This window comes from Parasteatoda tepidariorum, chromosome 6, assembly GCF_982258835.1.
Source record: "Parasteatoda tepidariorum strain Cologne lab strain chromosome 6, Ptep-v5.0, whole genome shotgun sequence".
Classification (NCBI taxonomy): Eukaryota; Metazoa; Arthropoda; class Arachnida; order Araneae; family Theridiidae; genus Parasteatoda; species Parasteatoda tepidariorum.
In genome coordinates this window covers 43372435-43393875 of record NC_141760.1, presented here as the reverse complement: position 1 = coordinate 43393875, position 21441 = coordinate 43372435, and the positions used below count along the sequence as shown (strand labels likewise).

The window sequence follows — 21441 nt, the reverse complement described above, 5'->3', positions numbered from 1 at the left end:
CAGGACAGTATTGTTATTTCATGCTTGTCTTATATTGGGGACTTGAACAGTCCGAACCTCAAAAGAACTTGTCTAACAATTTAACTATTTTAAACCAATAGCAGTTAATAATTCCTTGATAAGTGCAAATCCTCTCAAGAGACAGTAAAAGCCAAAATCAAATTTATTTAAAAAGTGCACCATACTAAGTTTTATTTTCTTTCTATCCATCTTGTCAAGCCCGCGTGGCCTAATGGATAAGGCATCGGTCTCCTAAACCGGGGATTGCGGGTTCGAGTCCCGCCGTGTGTAGATGAGTATTTTTTTCATCATTTTTTGGAATTCTGAGACAGCAAGGCATTATTGTTATTTCATGCTTGTCTTATATTGGGAGCTTGAACAGTCCGAACCTCAAAAGAACTTGTCTAACAATTTAACTATTTTAAACCAATAGCAGTTAATAATTCCTTGATGAGTGCAAATCTTCTCTAGAGACTGTAAAAGCCAATATCAAATTTATTTAAAAAGTGCTCCATAGTAAGTTTTATTTTCTTTCTATTCATCTTGACAAGCCCGCGTGGCCTAATGGATAAGGCATCGGTCTCCTAAACAAAGGATTGCGGGTTCGAGTCCCGCCTTGGGTAGATGAGTACTTTTTTTCATCATTTTTTGAAATTCTGAGACAGCAAGGCATTATTGTTATTTCATGCTTGTCTTATATTGGGAACTTGAACAGTCCGAACCTCAAAAGAACTTGTCTAACAATTTAACTATTTTAAACCAATAGCAGTTAATAATTCCTTGATGAGTGCAAATCCTCTCTAGAGACAGTAAAAGCCAATATCAAATTTATTTAAAAAGTGCTCCACAGTAAGTTTTATTTTTTTTTCTATCCTTCTGGTCAAGCCCGCGTGGCCTAATGGATAAGGCATCGGTCTCCTAAACAGAGGATTGCGGGTTCGAGTCCCGCCGTGGGTAGATGAGTATTTTTTTTCATCATTTTTTGGAATTCTGGGACAGCAAGACAATATTGTTATTTCATGCTTGTCTAATATTTTGGACTTGAACAGTCCGAACCTCAAAAGAACTTGTCTAACAATTTAACTATTTTAAACCAAAAGCAGTTAATAATTCTTTGATAAGTGCTAATCCTCTCAAGAGACAGTAAAAGCCAAAATCAAAGTTATTTAAAAAGTGCTCCATAGTAAGTTTTATTTTCTTTCTATTCATCTTGTCAAGCCCGCGTGGCCTAATGGATAAGGCATCGGTCTCCTAAACGAAGGATTGCGAGTTCGAGTCCCGCCGTGGGTAGATGAGTATTTTTTTTCATCATTTTTTGGAATTCTGAGACAGCAAGACAATATTGTTATTTCATGCTTGTCTTATATTGGGGACTTGAACAGTCCGAACCTCAAAAGAATTTGTCTAACAATTTAACTATTTTAAACCAATAGAAGATAATAATTCCTTGATAAGTGCAAATCCTCTCAAGAGACAGTAAAAGCCAAAATCAAATTTATTTAAAAAGTGCACCATACTAAGTTTTATTTTCTTTCTATCCATCTTGTCAAGCCCGCGTGGCCTAATGGATAAGGCATCGGTCTCCTAAACCGGGGATTGCGGGTTCGAGTCCCGCCGTGTGTAGATGAGTATTTTTTTTCATCATTTTTTGGAATTCTGAGACAGCAAGGCATTATTGTTATTTCATGCTTGTCTTATATTGGGAGCTTGAACAGTCCGAACCTCAAAAGAACTTGTCTAACAATTTAACTATTTTAAACCAATAGCAGTTAATAATTCCTTGATGAGTGCAAATCTTCTCTAGAGACTGTAAAAGCCAATATCAAATTTATTTAAAAAGTGCTCCATAGTAAGTTTTATTTTCTTTCTATTCATCTTGACAAGCCCGCGTGGCCTAATGGATAAGGCATCGGTCTCCTAAACAAAGGATTGCGGGTTCGAGTCCCGCCTTGGGTAGATGAGTACTTTTTTTCATCATTTTTTGGAATTCTGATTCAGCAAGACAATATTGTTATTTCATGCTTGTCTTATATTGGGGACTTGAACAGTCCGAACCTCAAAAGAACTTGTCTAACAATTTAACTATTTTAAACCAATAGAAGTTAATAATTCCTTGATAAGTGCAAATCCTCTCTAGTGACAGTAAAAGCCAAAATCAAATTTATTTAAAAAGTGCTCCATAGTAAGTTTTATTTTCTTTCTATCCATCTTGTCAAGCCCGCGTGGCCTAATGGATAAGACATCGGTCTCCTAATCCCGGGATTGCGGGTTCGAGTCCCGCCGTGGGTAGATGAGTACTTTTTTTCATCATTTTTTGAAATTCTGAGACAGCAAGGCATTATTGTTATTTCATGCTTGTCTTATATTGGGAACTTGAACAGTCCGAACCTCAAAAGAACTTGTCTAACAATTTAACTATTTTAAACCAATAGCAGTTAATAATTCCTTGATGAGTGCAAATCCTCTCTAGAGACAGTAAAAGCCAATATCAAATTTATTTAAAAAGTGCTCCACAGTAAGTTTTATTTTTTTTTCTATCCTTCTGGTCAAGCCCGCGTGGCCTAATGGATAAGGCATCGGTCTCCTAAACAGAGGATTGCGGGTTCGAGTCCCGCCGTGGGTAGATGAGTATTTTTTTTCATCATTTTTTGGAATTCTGGGACAGCAAGACAATATTGTTATTTCATGCTTGTCTAATATTTTGGACTTGAACAGTCCGAACCTCAAAAGAACTTGTCTAACAATTTAACTATTTTAAACCAAAAGCAGTTAATAATTCTTTGATAAGTGCTAATCCTCTCAAGAGACAGTAAAAGCCAAAATCAAAGTTATTTAAAAAGTGCTCCATAGTAAGTTTTATTTTCTTTCTATTCATCTTGTCAAGCCCGCGTGGCCTAATGGATAAGGCATCGGTCTCCTAAACGAAGGATTGCGGGTTCGAGTCCCGCCGTGGGTAGATGAGTATTTTTTTTCATCATTTTTTGGAATTCTGAGACAGCAAGACAATATTGTTATTTCATGCTTGTCTTATATTGGGGACTTGAACAGTCCGAACCTCAAAAGAACTTGTCTAACAATTTAACTATTTTAAACCAATAGAAGATAATAATTCCTTGATAAGTGCAAATCCTCTCTTGAGACAGTAAAAGCCAAAATCAAATTTATTTAAAAAGTGCTCCATAGTAAGTTTTATTTTCTTTCTATCCATCTTGTCAAGCCCGCGTGGCCTAGTGGATAAGGCATCGGTCTCCTAAACCGGGGATTGCGGGTTCGTGTCCCGCCGTGGGTAGATGAGTACTTTTTTTCATCACTTTTTGGAATTCTGAGACTGCAGGACAGTATTGTTATTTCATGCTTGTCTTATATTGGGGACTTGAACAGTCCGAACCTCAAAAGAACTTGTCTAACAATTTAACTATTTTAAACCAATAGCAGTTAATAATTCCTTGATAAGTGCAAATCCTCTCAAGAGACAGTAAAAGCCAAAATCAAATTTATTTAAAAAGTGCACCATACTAAGTTTTATTTTCTTTCTATCCATCTTGTCAAGCCCGCGTGGCCTAATGGATAAGGCATCGGTCTCCTAAACCGGGGATTGCGGGTTCGAGTCCCGCCGTGTGTAGATGAGTATTTTTTTTCATCATTTTTTGGAATTCTGAGACAGCAAGGCATTATTGTTATTTCATGCTTGTCTTATATTGGGAGCTTGAACAGTCCGAACCTCAAAAGAACTTGTCTAACAATTTAACTATTTTAAACCAATAGCAGTTAATAATTCCTTGATGAGTGCAAATCTTCTCTAGAGACTGTAAAAGCCAATATCAAATTTATTTAAAAAGTGCTCCACAGTAAGTTTTATTTTTTTTTTCTATCCTTCTTGTCAAGCCCGCGTGGCCTAATGTATAAGGCATCGGTCTCCTAAACAGAGGATTGCGGGTTCGAGTCCCGCCGTGGGTAGATGAGTATCTTTTTTCATCATTTTTTGGAATTCTGAGGCAGCAAGACAATATTGTTATTTCATGCTTGTCTAATATTTTGAACTTGAACAGTCCGAACCTCAAAAGAACTTGTCTAACATTTTAACTATTTTAAACCAATAGCAGTTAATAATTCTTTGATAAGTGCTAATCCTCTCAAGAGACAGTAAAAGCCAAAATCAAAGTTATTTAAAAAGTGCTCCATAGTAAGTTTTATTTTCTTTCTATTCATCTTGCCAAGCCCGCGTGGCCTAATGGATAAGGCATCGGTCTCCTAAACCGGGGATTGCGGGTTCGAGTCCCGTTGTGGGTAGATGAGTACTTTATTTCATCACTTTTTGGAATTCTGAGACAGAAGGTCAATATTGTTATTTCATGCTTGTCTTATATTTGGGACTTAAACAGTCCGAACCTCAAAAGAACTTGTCTAACAATTTAACTATTTTAAACCAATAGCAGTTAATAATTCCTTGATAAGTGCAAATCGTCTCAAGAGACAGTAAAAGCCAAAATCAAATTTATTTAAAAAGTGCTCCATAATAGGTTTTATTTTCTTTCTATCCATCTTGTCAAGCCCACGTGGCCAAATGGATAAGGCATCGGTCTCCTAAATAGGGGATTGCGGGTTCGAGTCCCGCCGTGTGTAGATGAGTATTTTTTTTCTTCATTTTTTGGAATTCTGAGACAGCAAGACATTATTGTTATTTCATGCTTGTCTTATATTGGGAACTTGAACAGTCCGAACCTCAAAAGAACTTGTCTAACAATTTAACTATTTTAAACCAATAGCAGTTAATAATTCCTTCATAAGTGAAAATCCTCTCTAGAGACAGTAAAAGCCAAAATCAAATTTATTTAAAAAGTGCTCCATAGAAAGTTTTATTTTCTTTCTATCCATCTTGTCAAGCCCGCGTAGCCTAATGGATAAGGCATCGGTCTCCTAAACCGGGGATTGCGGGTTCGAGTCCCGCCGTGGGTAGATGAGTACTTTTTTTCTTCATTTTCTGGAATTCAGAGACTGCAAGACAATATTGTTATTTCATGCTTGTCTTATATTGGGGACTTGAACAGTCCGAACCTCAAAAGAACTTGTCTAACAATTTAACTATTTTAAACCAATAGAAGTTAATAATTCCTTGATAAGTGCAAATCCTCTCTAGAGACAGTAAAAGTCAAAATCAAATTTATTTAAAAAGTGCTCCATAGTAAGTTTTATTTTCTTTCTATCCATCTTGTCAAGCCCGCGTAGCCTAATGGATAAGGCATCGGTCTCCTAAGCCGGGGATTGCGGGTTCGAGTTCCGCCGTGGGTAGATGAGTACTTTTTTTCATCATTTTTTGGAATTCTGAGACAGCAAGACAATATTGTTATTTTATGCTTGTCTTATATTGGGGACTTGAACAGTCCGAACCTCAAAAGAACTTGTCTAACAATTTAAATATTTTAAACCAATAGCAGTTAATAATTCCTTGATAAGGGCAAATCCTCTCTAGAGACAGTAAAAGCCAAAATCAAATTTAGTTTAAAAGTGCTCCATGGTAAGTTTTATTTTCTTTCTATCCATCTTGTCAAGCCCGCGTGGCCTAATGGATAAGGCATCGGTCTCCAATACCGTGGACTGCGGGTTCGAGTCCCGCTGTGGGTAGATGAGTACTTTTTTTCATCACTTTTTGGAATTCTGAGACTGCAGGACAGTATTGTTATTTCATGCTTGTCTTATATTGGGGACTTGAACAGTCCGAACCTCAAAAGAACTTGTCTAACAATTTAACTATTTTAAACCAATAGCAGTTAATAATTCCTTGATAAGTGCAAATCCTCTCAAGAGACAGTAAAAGCCAAAATCAAATTTATTTAAAAAGTGCACCATACTAAGTTTTATTTTCTTTCTATCCATCTTGTCAAGCCCGCGTGGCCTAATGGATAAGGCATCGGTCTCCTAAACGAAGGATTGCGGGTTCGAGTCCCGCCGTGGGTAGATGAGTACTTTTTTTCATCATTTTTTGGAAATCTGAGACAGCAAGACAATATTGTTATTTTATGCTTGTCTTATATTGGGGACTTGAACAGTCCGAACCTCAAAAGAACTTGTCTAACAATTTAAATATTTTAAACCAATAGCAGTTAATAATACCTTGATAAGTGCAAATCCTCTCTAGAGACAGTAAAAGCCAAAATCAAATTTAGTTAAAAAGTGCTGCATAGTAAGTTTTATTTTCTTTCTATTCATCTTGTCAAGCCCGCGTGGCCTAATGGATAAGGCATCGGTCTCCTAATCCGGGGATTGCGGGTTCGAGTCCCGCCGTGTTTAGATGAGTACTTTTTTTCATCATTTTTTGGAATTCTGAGACAGCAAGACAATATTGTTATTTCATGCTTGTCTTACATTGGGGACTTGAACAATCCGAACCTCAAAAGAACTTGTCTAACAATTTACCTATTTTAAACCAATAGAAGTTAATAATTCCTTGATAAGTTCAAATCCTCTCTAGAGACAGTAAAAGCCAAAATCAAATTTATTTAAAAAGTGCTCCATAGTAAGTTTTATTTTCTTTCTATTCATCTTGCCAAGCCCGCGTGGCCTAATGGATAAGGCATCTGTCTCCTAAACCGGGGATTGCGGGTTCGAGTCCCGTTGTGGGTAGATGAGTACTTTTTTTCATCACTTTTTGGAATTCTGAGACAGCAGGTCAATATTGTTATTTCATGCTTGTCTTTTATTGGGGACTTAAACAGTCCGAACCTCAAAAGAACTTGTCTAACAATTTAACTATTTTAAACCAATAGCAGTTAATAATTCCTTGATAAGTGCAAATCGTCTCAAGGGACAGTAAAAGCCAAAATCAAATTTATTTAAAAAGTGCTCCATAATACGTTTTATTTTCTTTCTATCCATCTTGTCAAGCCCACGTGGCCAAATGGATAAGGCATCGGTCTCCTAAACCGGGGATTGCGGGTTCGATTCCCGCCGTGTGTAGATGAGTATTTTTTTTCTTCATTTTTTGGAATTCTGAGACAGCAAGACATTATTGTTATTTCATGCTTGTCTTATATTGGGAACTTGAACAGTCCGAATCTCAAGAGAACTTGTCTAACAATTTAACTATTTTAAACCAATAGCAGTTAATAATTCCTTGATGAGTGCAAATCCTCTCTAGAGACAGTAAAAGCCAATATCAAATTTATTTAAAAAGTGCTCCACAGTAAGTTTTATTTTTTTTTCTATCCTTCTTGTCAAGCCCGCGTGGCCTAATGGATAAGGCATCGGTCTCCTAAACCGGGGATTGCGGGTTCGAGTCCCGTTGTGGGTAGATGAGTACTTTTTTTCATCATTTTTTGGAATTCTGAGACAGCAGGACAATATTGTTATTTCATGCTTGTCTTATATTGGGGACTTGAACAGTCCGAACCTCAAAAGAACTTGGCTAACAATTTAACTATTTTAAACAATTAGCAGTTAATAATTCTTTGATAAGTGCAAATCCTCTCAAGAGACAGTAAAAGCCAATATCAAAGTTATTTAAAAAGTGCTCCATAGTAAGTTTTATTTTCTTTCTATTCATCTTGACAAGCCCGCGTGGCCTAATGGATAAGGCATCGGTCTCCTAAACAAAGGATTGCGGGTTCGAGTCCCGCCTTGGGTAGATGAGTACTTTTTTTCATCATTTTTTGGAAATCTGAGACAGCAAGACAATATTGTTATTTTATGCTTGTCTTATATTGGGGACTTGAACAGTCCGAACCTCAAAAGAACTTGTCTAACAATTTAAATATTTTAAACCAATAGCAGTTAATAATACCTTGATAAGTGCAAATCCTCTCTAGAGACAGTAAAAGCCAAAATCAAATTTAGTTAAAAAGTGCTCCATAGTAAGTTTTATTTTCTTTCTATTCATCTTGTCAAGCCCGCGTGTCCTAATGGATAAGGCATCGGTCTCCTAATCCGGGGATTGCGGGTTCGAGTCCCGCCGTGTTTAGATGAGTACTTTTTTTCATCATTTTTTGGAATTCTGAGACAGCAAGACAATATTGTTATTTCATGCTTGTCTTACATTGGGGTCTTGAACAATCCGAACCTCAAAAGAACTTGTCTAACAATTTACCTATTTTAAACCAATAGAAGTTAATAATTCCTTGATAAGTTCAAATCCTCTCTAGAGACAGTAAAAGCCAAAATCAAATTTATTTAAAAAGTGCTCCATAGTAAGTTTTATTTTCTTTCTATTCATCTTGCCAAGCCCGCGTGGCCTAATGGATAAGGCATCGGTCTCCTAAACCGGGGATTGCGGGTTCGAGTCCCGTTGCGGGTAGATGAGTACTTTTTTTCATCACTTTTTGGAATTCTGAGACAGCAGGTCAATATTGTTATTTCATGCTTGTCTTATATTGGGGACTTAAACAGTCCGAACCTCAAAAGAACTTGTCTAACAATTTAACTATTTTAAACCAATAGCAGTTAATAATTCCTTGATAAGTGCAAATCGTCTCAAGAGACAGTAAAAGCCAAAATCAAATTTATTTAAAAAGTGCTCCATAATAGGTTTTATTTTCTTTCTATCCATCTTGTCAAGCCCACGTGGCCAAATGGATAAGGCATCGGTCTCCTAAACCGGGGATTGCGGGTTCGATTCCCGCCGTGTGTAGATGAGTTTTTTTTTTCTTCATTTTTTGGAATTCTGAGACAGCAAGACATTATTGTTATTTCATGCTTGTCTTATATTGGGAACTTGAACAGTCCGAATCTCAAAAGAACTTGTCTAACAATTTAACTATTTTAAACCAATAGCAGTTAATAATTCCTTGATGAGTGCAAATCCTCTCTAGAGACAGTAAAAGCCAATATCAAATTTATTTAAAAAGTGCTCCACAGTAAGTTTTATTTTTTTTTCTATCCTTCTTGTCAAGCCCGCGTGGCCTAATGGATAAGGCATCGGTCTCCTAAACAGAGGATTGCGGGTTCGAGTCCCGCCGTGGGTAGATGAGTATCTTTTTTCTTCATTTTTTGGAATTCTGAGGCAGCAAGACAATATTGTTATTTCATGCTTGTCTAATATTTTGAACTTGAACAGTCCGAACCTCAAAAGAACTTGTCTAACATTTTAACTATTTTAAACCAAAAGCAGTTAATAATTCTTTGATAAGTGCTAATCCTCTCAAGAGACAGTAAAAGCCAATATCAAAGTTATTTAAAAAGTGCTCCATAGTAAGTTTTATTTTCTTTCTATTCATCTTGACAAGCCCGCGTGGCCTAATGGATAAGGCATCGGTCTCCTAAACAAAGGATTGCGGGTTCGAGTCCCGCCTTGGGTAGATGAGTACTTTTTTTCATCATTTTTTGGAATTCTGATTCAGCAAGACAATATTGTTATTTCATGCTTGTCTTATATTGGGGACTTGAACAGTCCGAACCTCAAAAGAACTTGTCTAACAATTTAACTATTTTAAACCAATAGAAGTTAATAATTCCTTGATAAGTGCAAATCCTCTCTAGAGACAGTAAAAGCCAATATCAAATTTATTTAAAAAGTGCTCCATAGTAAGTTTTATTTTCTTTCTATCAATCTTGTCAAGCCCGCGTGGCCTAATGGATAAGGCATCGGTCTCCTAATCCCGGGATTGCGGGTTCGAGTCCCGCCGTGGGTAGATGAGTACTTTTTTTCATCACTTTTTGGAATTCTGAGACAGCAGGACAATATTTTTATTTCATGCTTGTCTTATATTGGGGACTTGAACAGTCCGAACCTCAAAAGAACTTGTCTAACAATTTAACTATTTTAAACCAATAGCAGTTTATAATTCCTTGATAAGTGCAAATCCTCTCAAGAGACAGTAAAAGCCAAAATCAAATTTATTTAAAAAATGCTCCATAGTAAGTTTTATTTTCTTTCTATCCATCCTGTCAAGCCCGCGTGGCCAAATGGATAAGGCATCGGTCTCCAAAACCGGGGATTGCGGGTTCGAGTCCCGCCGTGTGTAGATGAGTATTTTTTTTCATCATTTTTTGAAATTCTGAGACAGCAAGGCATTATTGTTATTTCATGCTTGTCTTATATTGGGAACTTGAACAGTCCGAACCTCAAAAGAACTTGTCTAACAATTTAACTATTTTAAACCAATAGCAGTTAATAATTCCTTGATGAGTGCAAATCCTCTCTAGAGACAGTAAAAGCCAATATCAAATTTATTTAAAAAGTGCTCCACAGTAAGTTTTATTTTTTTTTCTATCCTTCTGGTCAAGCCCGCGTGGCCTAATGGATAAGGCATCGGTCTCCTAAACAGAGGATTGCGGGCTCGAGTCCCGCCGTGGGTAGATGAGTATTTTTTTTCATCATTTTTTGGAATTCTGGGACAGCAAGACAATATTGTTATTTCATGCTTGTCTAATATTTTGGACTTGAACAGTCCGAACCTCAAAAGAACTTGTCTAACAATTTAACTATTTTAAACCAAAAGCAGTTAATAATTCCTTGATAAGTTCAAATCCTCTCTAGAGACAGTAAAAGCCAAAATCAAATTTATTTAAAAAGTGCTCCATAGTAAGTTTTATTTTCTTTCTATTCATCTTGCCAAGCCCGCGTGGCCTAATGGATAAGGCATCTGTCTCCTAAACCGGGGATTGCGGGTTCGAGTCCCGTTGTGGGTAGATGAGTACTTTTTTTCATCACTTTTTGGAATTCTGAGACAGCAGGTCAATATTGTTATTTCATGCTTGTCTTTTATTGGGGACTTAAACAGTCCGAACCTCAAAAGAACTTGTCTAACAATTTAACTATTTTAAACCAATAGCAGTTAATAATTCCTTGATAAGTGCAAATCGTCTCAAGGGACAGTAAAAGCCAAAATCAAATTTATTTAAAAAGTGCTCCATAATAGGTTTTATTTTCTTTCTATCCATCTTGTCAAGCCCACGTGGCCAAATGGATAAGGCATCGGTCTCCTAAACCGGGGATTGCGGGTTCGATTCCCGCCGTGTGTAGATGAGTATTTTTTTTCTTCATTTTTTGGAATTCTGAGACAGCAAGACATTATTGTTATTTCATGCTTGTCTTATATTGGGAACTTGAACAGTCCGAATCTCAAGAGAACTTGTCTAACAATTTAACTATTTTAAACCAATAGCAGTTAATAATTCCTTGATGAGTGCAAATCCTCTCTAGAGACAGTAAAAGCCAATATCAAATTTATTTAAAAAGTGCTCCACAGTAAGTTTTATTTTTTTTTCTATCCTTCTTGTCAAGCCCGCGTGGCCTAATGGATAAGGCATCGGTCTCCTAAACCGGGGATTGCGGGTTCGAGTCCCGTTGTGGGTAGATGAGTACTTTTTTTCATCATTTTTTGGAATTCTGAGACAGCAGGACAATATTGTTATTTCATGCTTGTCTTATATTGGGGACTTGAACAGTCCGAACCTCAAAAGAACTTGGCTAACAATTTAACTATTTTAAACAATTAGCAGTTAATAATTCTTTGATAAGTGCAAATCCTCTCAAGAGACAGTAAAAGCCAATATCAAAGTTATTTAAAAAGTGCTCCATAGTAAGTTTTATTTTCTTTCTATTCATCTTGACAAGCCCGCGTGGCCTAATGGATAAGGCATCGGTCTCCTAAACAAAGGATTGCGGGTTCGAGTCCCGCCTTGGGTAGATGAGTACTTTTTTTCATCATTTTTTGGAAATCTGAGACAGCAAGACAATATTGTTATTTTATGCTTGTCTTATATTGGGGACTTGAACAGTCCGAACCTCAAAAGAACTTGTCTAACAATTTAAATATTTTAAACCAATAGCAGTTAATAATACCTTGATAAGTGCAAATCCTCTCTAGAGACAGTAAAAGCCAAAATCAAATTTAGTTAAAAAGTGCTCCATAGTAAGTTTTATTTTCTTTCTATTCATCTTGTCAAGCCCGCGTGTCCTAATGGATAAGGCATCGGTCTCCTAATCCGGGGATTGCGGGTTCGAGTCCCGCCGTGTTTAGATGAGTACTTTTTTTCATCATTTTTTGGAATTCTGAGACAGCAAGACAATATTGTTATTTCATGCTTGTCTTACATTGGGGTCTTGAACAATCCGAACCTCAAAAGAACTTGTCTAACAATTTACCTATTTTAAACCAATAGAAGTTAATAATTCCTTGATAAGTTCAAATCCTCTCTAGAGACAGTAAAAGCCAAAATCAAATTTATTTAAAAAGTGCTCCATAGTAAGTTTTATTTTCTTTCTATTCATCTTGCCAAGCCCGCGTGGCCTAATGGATAAGGCATCGGTCTCCTAAACCGGGGATTGCGGGTTCGAGTCCCGTTGCGGGTAGATGAGTACTTTTTTTCATCACTTTTTGGAATTCTGAGACAGCAGGTCAATATTGTTATTTCATGCTTGTCTTATATTGGGGACTTAAACAGTCCGAACCTCAAAAGAACTTGTCTAACAATTTAACTATTTTAAACCAATAGCAGTTAATAATTCCTTGATAAGTGCAAATCGTCTCAAGAGACAGTAAAAGCCAAAATCAAATTTATTTAAAAAGTGCTCCATAATAGGTTTTATTTTCTTTCTATCCATCTTGTCAAGCCCACGTGGCCAAATGGATAAGGCATCGGTCTCCTAAACCGGGGATTGCGGGTTCGATTCCCGCCGTGTGTAGATGAGTTTTTTTTTTCTTCATTTTTTGGAATTCTGAGACAGCAAGACATTATTGTTATTTCATGCTTGTCTTATATTGGGAACTTGAACAGTCCGAATCTCAAAAGAACTTGTCTAACAATTTAACTATTTTAAACCAATAGCAGTTAATAATTCCTTGATGAGTGCAAATCCTCTCTAGAGACAGTAAAAGCCAATATCAAATTTATTTAAAAAGTGCTCCACAGTAAGTTTTATTTTTTTTCTATCCTTCTTGTCAAGCCCGCGTGGCCTAATGGATAAGGCATCGGTCTCCTAAACAGAGGATTGCGGGTTCGAGTCCCGCCGTGGGTAGATGAGTATCTTTTTTCTTCATTTTTTGGAATTCTGAGGCAGCAAGACAATATTGTTATTTCATGCTTGTCTAATATTTTGAACTTGAACAGTCCGAACCTCAAAAGAACTTGTCTAACATTTTAACTATTTTAAACCAAAAGCAGTTAATAATTCTTTGATAAGTGCTAATCCTCTCAAGAGACAGTAAAAGCCAATATCAAAGTTATTTAAAAAGTGCTCCATAGTAAGTTTTATTTTCTTTCTATTCATCTTGACAAGCCCGCGTGGCCTAATGGATAAGGCATCGGTCTCCTAAACAAAGGATTGCGGGTTCGAGTCCCGCCTTGGGTAGATGAGTACTTTTTTTCATCATTTTTTGGAAATCTGAGACAGCAAGACAATATTGTTATTTTATGCTTGTCTTATATTGGGGACTTGAACAGTCCGAACCTCAAAAGAACTTGTCTAACAATTTAAATATTTTAAACCAATAGCAGTTAATAATACCTTGATAAGTGCAAATCCTCTCTAGAGACAGTAAAAGCCAAAATCAAATTTAGTTAAAAAGTGCTCCATAGTAAGTTTTATTTTCTTTCTATTCATCTTGTCAAGCCCGCGTGTCCTAATGGATAAGGCATCGGTCTCCTAATCCGGGGATTGCGGGTTCGAGTCCCGCCGTGTTTAGATGAGTACTTTTTTTCATCATTTTTTGGAATTCTGAGACAGCAAGACAATATTGTTATTTCATGCTTGTCTTACATTGGGGTCTTGAACAATCCGAACCTCAAAAGAACTTGTCTAACAATTTACCTATTTTAAACCAATAGAAGTTAATAATTCCTTGATAAGTTCAAATCCTCTCTAGAGACAGTAAAAGCCAAAATCAAATTTATTTAAAAAGTGCTCCATAGTAAGTTTTATTTTCTTTCTATTCATCTTGCCAAGCCCGCGTGGCCTAATGGATAAGGCATCGGTCTCCTAAACCGGGGATTGCGGGTTCGAGTCCCGTTGCGGGTAGATGAGTACTTTTTTTCATCACTTTTTGGAATTCTGAGACAGCAGGTCAATATTGTTATTTCATGCTTGTCTTATATTGGGGACTTAAACAGTCCGAACCTCAAAAGAACTTGTCTAACAATTTAACTATTTTAAACCAATAGCAGTTAATAATTCCTTGATAAGTGCAAATCGTCTCAAGAGACAGTAAAAGCCAAAATCAAATTTATTTAAAAAGTGCTCCATAATAGGTTTTATTTTCTTTCTATCCATCTTGTCAAGCCCACGTGGCCAAATGGATAAGGCATCGGTCTCCTAAACCGGGGATTGCGGGTTCGATTCCCGCCGTGTGTAGATGAGTTTTTTTTTTCTTCATTTTTTGGAATTCTGAGACAGCAAGACATTATTGTTATTTCATGCTTGTCTTATATTGGGAACTTGAACAGTCCGAATCTCAAAAGAACTTGTCTAACAATTTAACTATTTTAAACCAATAGCAGTTAATAATTCCTTGATGAGTGCAAATCCTCTCTAGAGACAGTAAAAGCCAATATCAAATTTATTTAAAAAGTGCTCCACAGTAAGTTTTATTTTTTTTTCTATCCTTCTTGTCAAGCCCGCGTGGCCTAATGGATAAGGCATCGGTCTCCTAAACAGAGGATTGCGGGTTCGAGTCCCGCCGTGGGTAGATGAGTATCTTTTTTCTTCATTTTTTGGAATTCTGAGGCAGCAAGACAATATTGTTATTTCATGCTTGTCTAATATTTTGAACTTGAACAGTCCGAACCTCAAAAGAACTTGTCTAACATTTTAACTATTTTAAACCAAAAGCAGTTAATAATTCTTTGATAAGTGCTAATCCTCTCAAGAGACAGTAAAAGCCAATATCAAAGTTATTTAAAAAGTGCTCCATAGTAAGTTTTATTTTCTTTCTATTCATCTTGACAAGCCCGCGTGGCCTAATGGATAAGGCATCGGTCTCCTAAACAAAGGATTGCGGGTTCGAGTCCCGCCTTGGGTAGATGAGTACTTTTTTTCATCATTTTTTGGAATTCTGATTCAGCAAGACAATATTGTTATTTCATGCTTGTCTTATATTGGGGACTTGAACAGTCCGAACCTCAAAAGAACTTGTCTAACAATTTAACTATTTTAAACCAATAGAAGTTAATAATTCCTTGATAAGTGAAAATCCTCTCTAGAGACAGTAAAAGCCAAAATCAAATTTATTTAAAAAGTGCTCCATAGTAAGTTTTATTTTCTTTCTATCAATCTTGTCAAGCCCGCGTGGCCTAATGGATAAGGCATCGGTCTCCTAATCCCGGGATTGCGGGTTCGAGTCCCGCCGTGGGTAGATGAGTACTTTTTTTCATCACTTTTTGGAATTCTGAGACAGCAGGACAATATTTTTATTTCATGCTTGTCTTATATTGGGGACTTGAACAGTCCGAACCTCAAAAGAACTTGTCTAACAATTTAACTATTTTAAACCAATAGCAGTTTATAATTCCTTGATAAGTGCAAATCCTCTCAAGAGACAGTAAAAGCCAAAATCAAATTTATTTAAAAAATGCTCCATAGTAAGTTTTATTTTCTTTCTATCCATCCTGTCAAGCCCGCGTGGCCAAATGGATAAGGCATCGGTCTCCAAAACCGGGGATTGCGGGTTCGAGTCCCGCCGTGTGTAGATGAGTATTTTTTTTCATCATTTTTTGAAATTCTGAGACAGCAAGGCATTATTGTTATTTCATGCTTGTCTTATATTGGGAACTTGAACAGTCCGAACCTCAAAAGAACTTGTCTAACAATTTAACTATTTTAAACCAATAGCAGTTAATAATTCCTTGATGAGTGCAAATCCTCTCTAGAGACAGTAAAAGCCAATATCAAATTTATTTAAAAAGTGCTCCACAGTAAGTTTTATTTTTTTTTCTATCCTTCTGGTCAAGCCCGCGTGGCCTAATGGATAAGGCATCGGTCTCCTAAACAGAGGATTGCGGGCTCGAGTCCCGCCGTGGGTAGATGAGTATTTTTTTTCATCATTTTTTGGAATTCTGGGACAGCAAGACAATATTGTTATTTCATGCTTGTCTAATATTTTGGACTTGAACAGTCCGAACCTCAAAAGAACTTGTCTAACAATTTAACTATTTTAAACCAAAAGCAGTTAATAATTCTTTGATAAGTGCTAATCCTCTCAAGAGACAGTAAAAGCCAAAATCAAAGTTAATTAAAAAGTGCTCCATAGTAAGTTTTATTTTCTTTCTATTCATCTTGTCAAGAACGCGTGGCCTAATGGATAAGGCATCGGTCTCCTAAACGAAGGATTGCGGGTTCGAGTCCCGCCGTGGATAGATGAGTATTTTTTTTCATCATTTTTTGGAATTCTGAGACAGCAAGACAATATTGTTATTTCATGCTTGTCTTATATTGGGGACTTGAACAGTCCGAACCTCAAAAGAACTTGTCTAACAATTTAACTATTTTAAACCAATAGAAGTTAATAATTCCTTGATAAGTGCAAATCCTCTCTAAGGACAGTAAAAGCCAAAATCAAATTTATTTAAAAAGTGCTCCATAGTAAGTTTTATTTTCTTTCTATCCATCTTGTCAAGCCCGCGTGGCCTAATGGATAAGGCATCTTTCTCCTAAACCGGGGATTGCGGGTTCGAGTCCCGCCGTGGGTAGATGAGTACTTTTTACATAATTTTTTGGAATTCTGAGACAGCAAGACAATATTGTTATTTCATGCTTGTCTTATATTGGGGACTTGAACAGTCCGAACCTCAAAAGAACTTGTCTAACAATTTAACTATTTTAAACCAATAGAAGATAATAATTCCTTGATAAGTGCAAATCCTCTCTTGAGACAGTAAAAGCCAAAATCAAATTTATTTAAAAAGTGCTCCATAGTAAGTTTTATTTTCTTTCTATCCATCTTGTCAAGCCCGCGTGGCCTAGTGGATAAGGCATCGGTCTCCTAAACCGGGGATTGCGGGTTCGTGTCCCACCGTGGGTAGATGAGTACTTTTTTTCATCACTTTTTGGAATTCTGAGACTGCAGGACAGTATTGTTATTTCATGCTTGTCTTATATTGGGGACTTGAACAGTCCGAACCTCAAAAGAACTTGTCTAACAATTTAACTATTTTAAACCAATAGCAGTTAATAATTCCTTGATAAGTGCAAATCCTCTCAAGAGACAGTAAAAGCCAAAATCAAATTTATTTAAAAAGTGCACCATACTAAGTTTTATTTTCTTTCTATCCATCTTGTCAAGCCCGCGTGGCCTAATGGATAAGGCATCGGTCTCCTAAACCGCGGATTGCGGGTTCGAGTCCCGCCGTGGGTAGATGAGTATTTTTTTTCATCATTTTTTGGAATTCTGAGACAGCAAGGCATTATTGTTATTTCATGCTTGTCTTATATTGGGAGCTTGAACAGTCCGAACCTCAAAAGAACTTGTCTAACAATTTAACTATTTTAAACCAATAGCAGTTAATAATTCCTTGATGAGTGCAAATCTTCTCTAGAGACTGTAAAAGCCAATATCAAATTTATTTAAAAAGTGCTCCACAGTAAGTTTTATTTTTTTTTCTATCCTTCTTGTCAAGCCCGCGTGGCCTAATGTATAAGGCATCGGTCTCCTAAACAGAGGATTGCGGGTTCGAGTCCCGCCGTGGGAAGATGAGTATTTTTTTTCATCATTTTTTGGAATTCTGAGACAGCAAGACAATATTGTTATTTCATGCTTGTCTAATATTTTGGACTTGAACAGTCCGAAACTCAAAAGAACTTGTCTAACAATTTAACTATTTTAAACCAATAGCTGTTAACAATTCTTTGATAAGTGCTAATCCTCTCAAGAGACAGTAAAAGCCAAAATCAAAGTTATTTAAAAAGTGCTCCATAGTAAGTTTTATTTTCTTTCTATTCATCTTGTCAAGCCCGCGTGGCCTAATGGATAAGGCATCGGTCTCCTAAACGAAGGATTGCGGGTTCGAGTTCCGCCGTGGGTAGATGAGTACTTTTTTTCATCATTTTTTAGAAATCTGAGACAGCAAGACAATATTGTTATTTTATGCTTGTCTTATATTGGGGACTTGAACAGTCCGAACCTCAAAAGAACTTGTCTAACAATTTAAATATTTTAAACCAATAGCAGTTAATAATACCTTGATAAGTGCAAATCCTCTCAAGAGACAGTAAAAGCCAAAATCAAATTTATTTAAAAAGTGCACCATACTAAGTTTTATTTTCTTTCTATCCATCTTGTCAAGCCCGCGTGGCCTAATGGATAAGGCATCGGTCTCCTAAACCGGAAGTTGCGGGTTCGAGTCCCGCCGTGTGTAGATGAGTATTTTTTTTCATCATTTTTTGGAATTCTGAGACAGCAAGGCATTATTGTTATTTCATGCTTGTCTTATATTGGGAGCTTGAACAGTCCGAACCTCAAAAGAACTTGTCTAACAATTTAACTATTTTAAACCAATAGCAGTTAATAATTCCTTGATGAGTGCAAATCTTCTCTAGAGACTGTAAAAGCCAATATCAAATTTATTTAAAAAGTGCTCCACAGTAAGTTTTATTTTTTTTTTCTATCCTTCTTGTCAAGCCCGCGTGGCCTAATGTATAAGGCATCGGTCTCCTAAACAGAGGATTGCGGGTTCGAGTCCCGCCGTGGGTAGATGAGTATTTTTTTTCATCATTTTTTGGAATTCTGAGACAGCAAGACAATATTGTTATTTCATGCTTGTCTAATATTTTGGACTTGAACAGTCCGAAACTCAAAAGAACTTGTCTAACAATTTAACTATTTTAAACCAATAGCTGTTAACAATTCTTTGATAAGTGCTAATCATCTCAAGAGACAGTAAAAGCCAAAATCAAAGTTATTTAAAAAGTGCTCCATAGTAAGTTTTATTTTCTTTCTATTCATCTTGTCAAGCCCGCGTGGCCTAATGGATAAGGCATCGGTCTCCTAAACGAAGGATTGCGGGTTCGAGTCCCGCCGTGGGTAGATGAGTACTTTTTTTCATCATTTTTTAGAAATCTGAGACAGCAAGACAATATTGTTATTTTATGCTTGTCTTATATTGGGGACTTGAACAGTCCGAACCTCAAAAGAACTTGTCTAACAATTTAAATATTTTAAACCAATAGCAGTTAATAATACCTTGATAAGTGCAAATCCTCTCAAGAGACAGTAAAAGCCAAAATCAAATTTATTTAAAAAGTGCACCATACTAAGTTTTATTTTCTTTCTATCCATCTTGTCAAGCCCGCGTGGCCTAATGGATAAGGCATCGGTCTCCTAAACCGGGGATTGCGGGTTCGAGTCCCGCCGTGTGTAGATGAGTATTTTTTTTTCATCATTTTTTGGAATTCTGAGACAGCAAGGCATTATTGTTATTTCATGCTTGTCTTATATTGGGAGCTTGAACAGTCCGAACCTCAAAAGAACTTGTCTAGCAATTTAACTATTTTAAACCAATAGCAGTTAATAATTCCTTGATGAGTGCAAATCTTCTCTAGAGACTGTAAAAGCCAATATCAAATTTATTTAAAAAGTGCTCCACAGTAAGTTTTATTTTTTTTTCTATCCTTCTTGTCAAGCCCGCGTGGCCTAATGTATAAGGCATCAGTCTCCTAAACAGAGGATTGCGGGTTCGAGTCCCGCCGTGGGTAGATGAGTATTTTTTTTCATCATTTTTTGGAATTCTGAGACAGCAAGACAATATTGTTATTTCATGCTTGTCTAATATTTTGGACTTGAACAGTCCGAACCTCAAAAGAACTTGTCTAACAATTTAACTATTTTAAACCAATAGCAGTTAATAATTCTTTGATAAGTGCTAATCCTCTCAAGAGACAGTACCCTTATGAAAAAATTGAGGTATAAACGAGGTATATTTTAAAGGTATAAAGGAGGTTGTTGTTTAAATACGTCGTAAAGGTTGAAAAGGGTGCAAATGAATACCTCAAAATCAACCTCAAATATACCTTAAATATATCTCCAGAGGTATATATGTTTCAGCCTGAGGTATATTTTTTTACACTTGTGGAAGTATTTATTCAACAACCTAAGGTGTGTTATTTTACACTTCAGGTTATTATAAATCAACCTCAGGTGTATTTTGTTCGACTTCAGGTAATTATTTTTCAACCTCAGGTATCTAATTTTATACTTGTAGAGGTAAATATTTTTCAACCTATGGTGTGTCATTTTACACTTCAGCTTATTATAAATCTACCTCAGGTGTATTTTGTTCGACATCAGGTAATTGTTTTTCAACCTCAGGTATATAATTTTATGCTTGTAGAGGTATATATTTATCAACCTGTGGTGTGTCGTTTTACACTTCTGGTTGTTATAAATCAACCTCAAATGTATTTTGTTCTATCTCAGGTAATTATTCTTCAACCTCAGGTATATAATTTAATCCTTGTAGAGGTATATATTTTTCAACCTAAGGTGGGCCATTTTACACTTCTGGTTGTTATAAATCAACCTGAAGTGTATTTTCAACAATTGGAAAGGTTATTTTTAATTAGCGCCATGTGTTCCATGTTCTACCTTAAGTTATTATTTCGTAACCTCAAGTATATATTTTTGTATTTTTAAAAGTATTAATTTATCAACCAAAGATGTTTTTTTTAGCACTTACGAAGGTGAGATGTTATACGGACCACCTAGTTTATAAATTTTTAGACTCACTATATAAAAAATATAATATATATATAAAGATATTATATATATTATATGAAGAATAATGTACATTACATTTTTTTCACTAGTAGAGATCATTTATCAACCTGAAATTTTTAATATTAAACCTTCGGCAGTAATTGCTTCTTTTGTTAAGCTATAAAAGAAGGTTTCAAATGCATAATTCTTCTGTAATTTTAATAGATTGATTTAAATCATCTTAAAATAACACTTATCCAAATTCTACAGTTAGTAAAAATTATTTATGGGAACTAATAATCGTATTTTTAGAAGATAGTTGTCTAAGGTGCTTGAATTTTTAAAGCTATAAAACTACAAATTTAAATAATTAGTCAGCTGAAATTCAAAGTACTTTTATTTAAAACTAAAATTTCACTTTTCTTACAAACCAACAAAATTATTTTTAATACTGTTTCTGTCTACATGTTGAAACTTGTAATTATTGGAACCTAAAAGGAAAAAAAAATATAAATTAGTAAGAAAGACATATTTACAATAATAGTGGCCGGTCTTAAAATATTAGAAAGTATTTTTTTTTATCATTTAAATTAACAGGATGAAATTAATTTTCCTTTTCAGATAAATATCTTCTGCCATTTCTATTCAATCCTTGTAGCTAAAAAGCGTGACATGTATCACAGCCACAAAATAAAATACACTGAAGACAGTATTACCATTAACAACATTTACAGAAATTCAAATATACAGGGTGTTTATAAAGTCGCGGACCCATTTTGATGTTTAATAACTCATAAAATCATAAAGATAGATTAAAATTAAT

At 35.8% G+C, this 21441-nt stretch overlaps 22 non-coding genes across 22 annotated transcripts; all 22 read left to right on the top strand.

Annotated features, from left to right (window-relative positions):
* Window positions 1-218: 218 nt before the first annotated feature.
* TRNAR-CCU (transfer RNA arginine (anticodon CCU)) lies at window positions 219-291 on the top strand. The gene has a single exon. It is a non-coding gene; the product is annotated as a tRNA-Arg (tRNA).
* A 593-nt stretch (window positions 292-884) lies between these two features.
* On the top strand, window positions 885-957 carry TRNAR-CCU (transfer RNA arginine (anticodon CCU)). The gene has a single exon. It is a non-coding gene; the product is annotated as a tRNA-Arg (tRNA).
* Window positions 958-1550: 593 nt separating this feature from the next.
* TRNAR-CCU (transfer RNA arginine (anticodon CCU)) lies at window positions 1551-1623 on the top strand. The gene has a single exon. It is a non-coding gene; the product is annotated as a tRNA-Arg (tRNA).
* A 927-nt stretch (window positions 1624-2550) lies between these two features.
* TRNAR-CCU (transfer RNA arginine (anticodon CCU)) lies at window positions 2551-2623 on the top strand. Its single transcript has one exon. It is a non-coding gene; the product is annotated as a tRNA-Arg (tRNA).
* A 260-nt stretch (window positions 2624-2883) lies between these two features.
* TRNAR-CCU (transfer RNA arginine (anticodon CCU)) lies at window positions 2884-2956 on the top strand. Its single transcript has one exon. It is a non-coding gene; the product is annotated as a tRNA-Arg (tRNA).
* Window positions 2957-3216: 260 nt separating this feature from the next.
* On the top strand, window positions 3217-3289 carry TRNAR-CCU (transfer RNA arginine (anticodon CCU)). Its single transcript has one exon. It is a non-coding gene; the product is annotated as a tRNA-Arg (tRNA).
* Window positions 3290-3549: 260 nt separating this feature from the next.
* TRNAR-CCU (transfer RNA arginine (anticodon CCU)) lies at window positions 3550-3622 on the top strand. The gene has a single exon. It is a non-coding gene; the product is annotated as a tRNA-Arg (tRNA).
* Window positions 3623-4217: 595 nt separating this feature from the next.
* TRNAR-CCU (transfer RNA arginine (anticodon CCU)) lies at window positions 4218-4290 on the top strand. Its single transcript has one exon. It is a non-coding gene; the product is annotated as a tRNA-Arg (tRNA).
* A 593-nt stretch (window positions 4291-4883) lies between these two features.
* Window positions 4884-4956, top strand: TRNAR-CCU (transfer RNA arginine (anticodon CCU)). Its single transcript has one exon. It is a non-coding gene; the product is annotated as a tRNA-Arg (tRNA).
* Window positions 4957-5882: 926 nt separating this feature from the next.
* On the top strand, window positions 5883-5955 carry TRNAR-CCU (transfer RNA arginine (anticodon CCU)). The gene has a single exon. It is a non-coding gene; the product is annotated as a tRNA-Arg (tRNA).
* Window positions 5956-7215: 1260 nt separating this feature from the next.
* Window positions 7216-7288, top strand: TRNAR-CCU (transfer RNA arginine (anticodon CCU)). The gene has a single exon. It is a non-coding gene; the product is annotated as a tRNA-Arg (tRNA).
* Window positions 7289-8214: 926 nt separating this feature from the next.
* TRNAR-CCU (transfer RNA arginine (anticodon CCU)) lies at window positions 8215-8287 on the top strand. Its single transcript has one exon. It is a non-coding gene; the product is annotated as a tRNA-Arg (tRNA).
* Window positions 8288-8881: 594 nt separating this feature from the next.
* Window positions 8882-8954, top strand: TRNAR-CCU (transfer RNA arginine (anticodon CCU)). The gene has a single exon. It is a non-coding gene; the product is annotated as a tRNA-Arg (tRNA).
* Window positions 8955-11214: 2260 nt separating this feature from the next.
* Window positions 11215-11287, top strand: TRNAR-CCU (transfer RNA arginine (anticodon CCU)). The gene has a single exon. It is a non-coding gene; the product is annotated as a tRNA-Arg (tRNA).
* A 926-nt stretch (window positions 11288-12213) lies between these two features.
* Window positions 12214-12286, top strand: TRNAR-CCU (transfer RNA arginine (anticodon CCU)). Its single transcript has one exon. It is a non-coding gene; the product is annotated as a tRNA-Arg (tRNA).
* Window positions 12287-12879: 593 nt separating this feature from the next.
* On the top strand, window positions 12880-12952 carry TRNAR-CCU (transfer RNA arginine (anticodon CCU)). Its single transcript has one exon. It is a non-coding gene; the product is annotated as a tRNA-Arg (tRNA).
* A 926-nt stretch (window positions 12953-13878) lies between these two features.
* TRNAR-CCU (transfer RNA arginine (anticodon CCU)) lies at window positions 13879-13951 on the top strand. Its single transcript has one exon. It is a non-coding gene; the product is annotated as a tRNA-Arg (tRNA).
* A 594-nt stretch (window positions 13952-14545) lies between these two features.
* Window positions 14546-14618, top strand: TRNAR-CCU (transfer RNA arginine (anticodon CCU)). The gene has a single exon. It is a non-coding gene; the product is annotated as a tRNA-Arg (tRNA).
* A 2591-nt stretch (window positions 14619-17209) lies between these two features.
* TRNAR-CCU (transfer RNA arginine (anticodon CCU)) lies at window positions 17210-17282 on the top strand. Its single transcript has one exon. It is a non-coding gene; the product is annotated as a tRNA-Arg (tRNA).
* Window positions 17283-18209: 927 nt separating this feature from the next.
* TRNAR-CCU (transfer RNA arginine (anticodon CCU)) lies at window positions 18210-18282 on the top strand. Its single transcript has one exon. It is a non-coding gene; the product is annotated as a tRNA-Arg (tRNA).
* Window positions 18283-18877: 595 nt separating this feature from the next.
* TRNAR-CCU (transfer RNA arginine (anticodon CCU)) lies at window positions 18878-18950 on the top strand. The gene has a single exon. It is a non-coding gene; the product is annotated as a tRNA-Arg (tRNA).
* A 260-nt stretch (window positions 18951-19210) lies between these two features.
* On the top strand, window positions 19211-19283 carry TRNAR-CCU (transfer RNA arginine (anticodon CCU)). The gene has a single exon. It is a non-coding gene; the product is annotated as a tRNA-Arg (tRNA).
* The last annotated feature ends 2158 nt before the right edge of the window (window positions 19284-21441 follow it).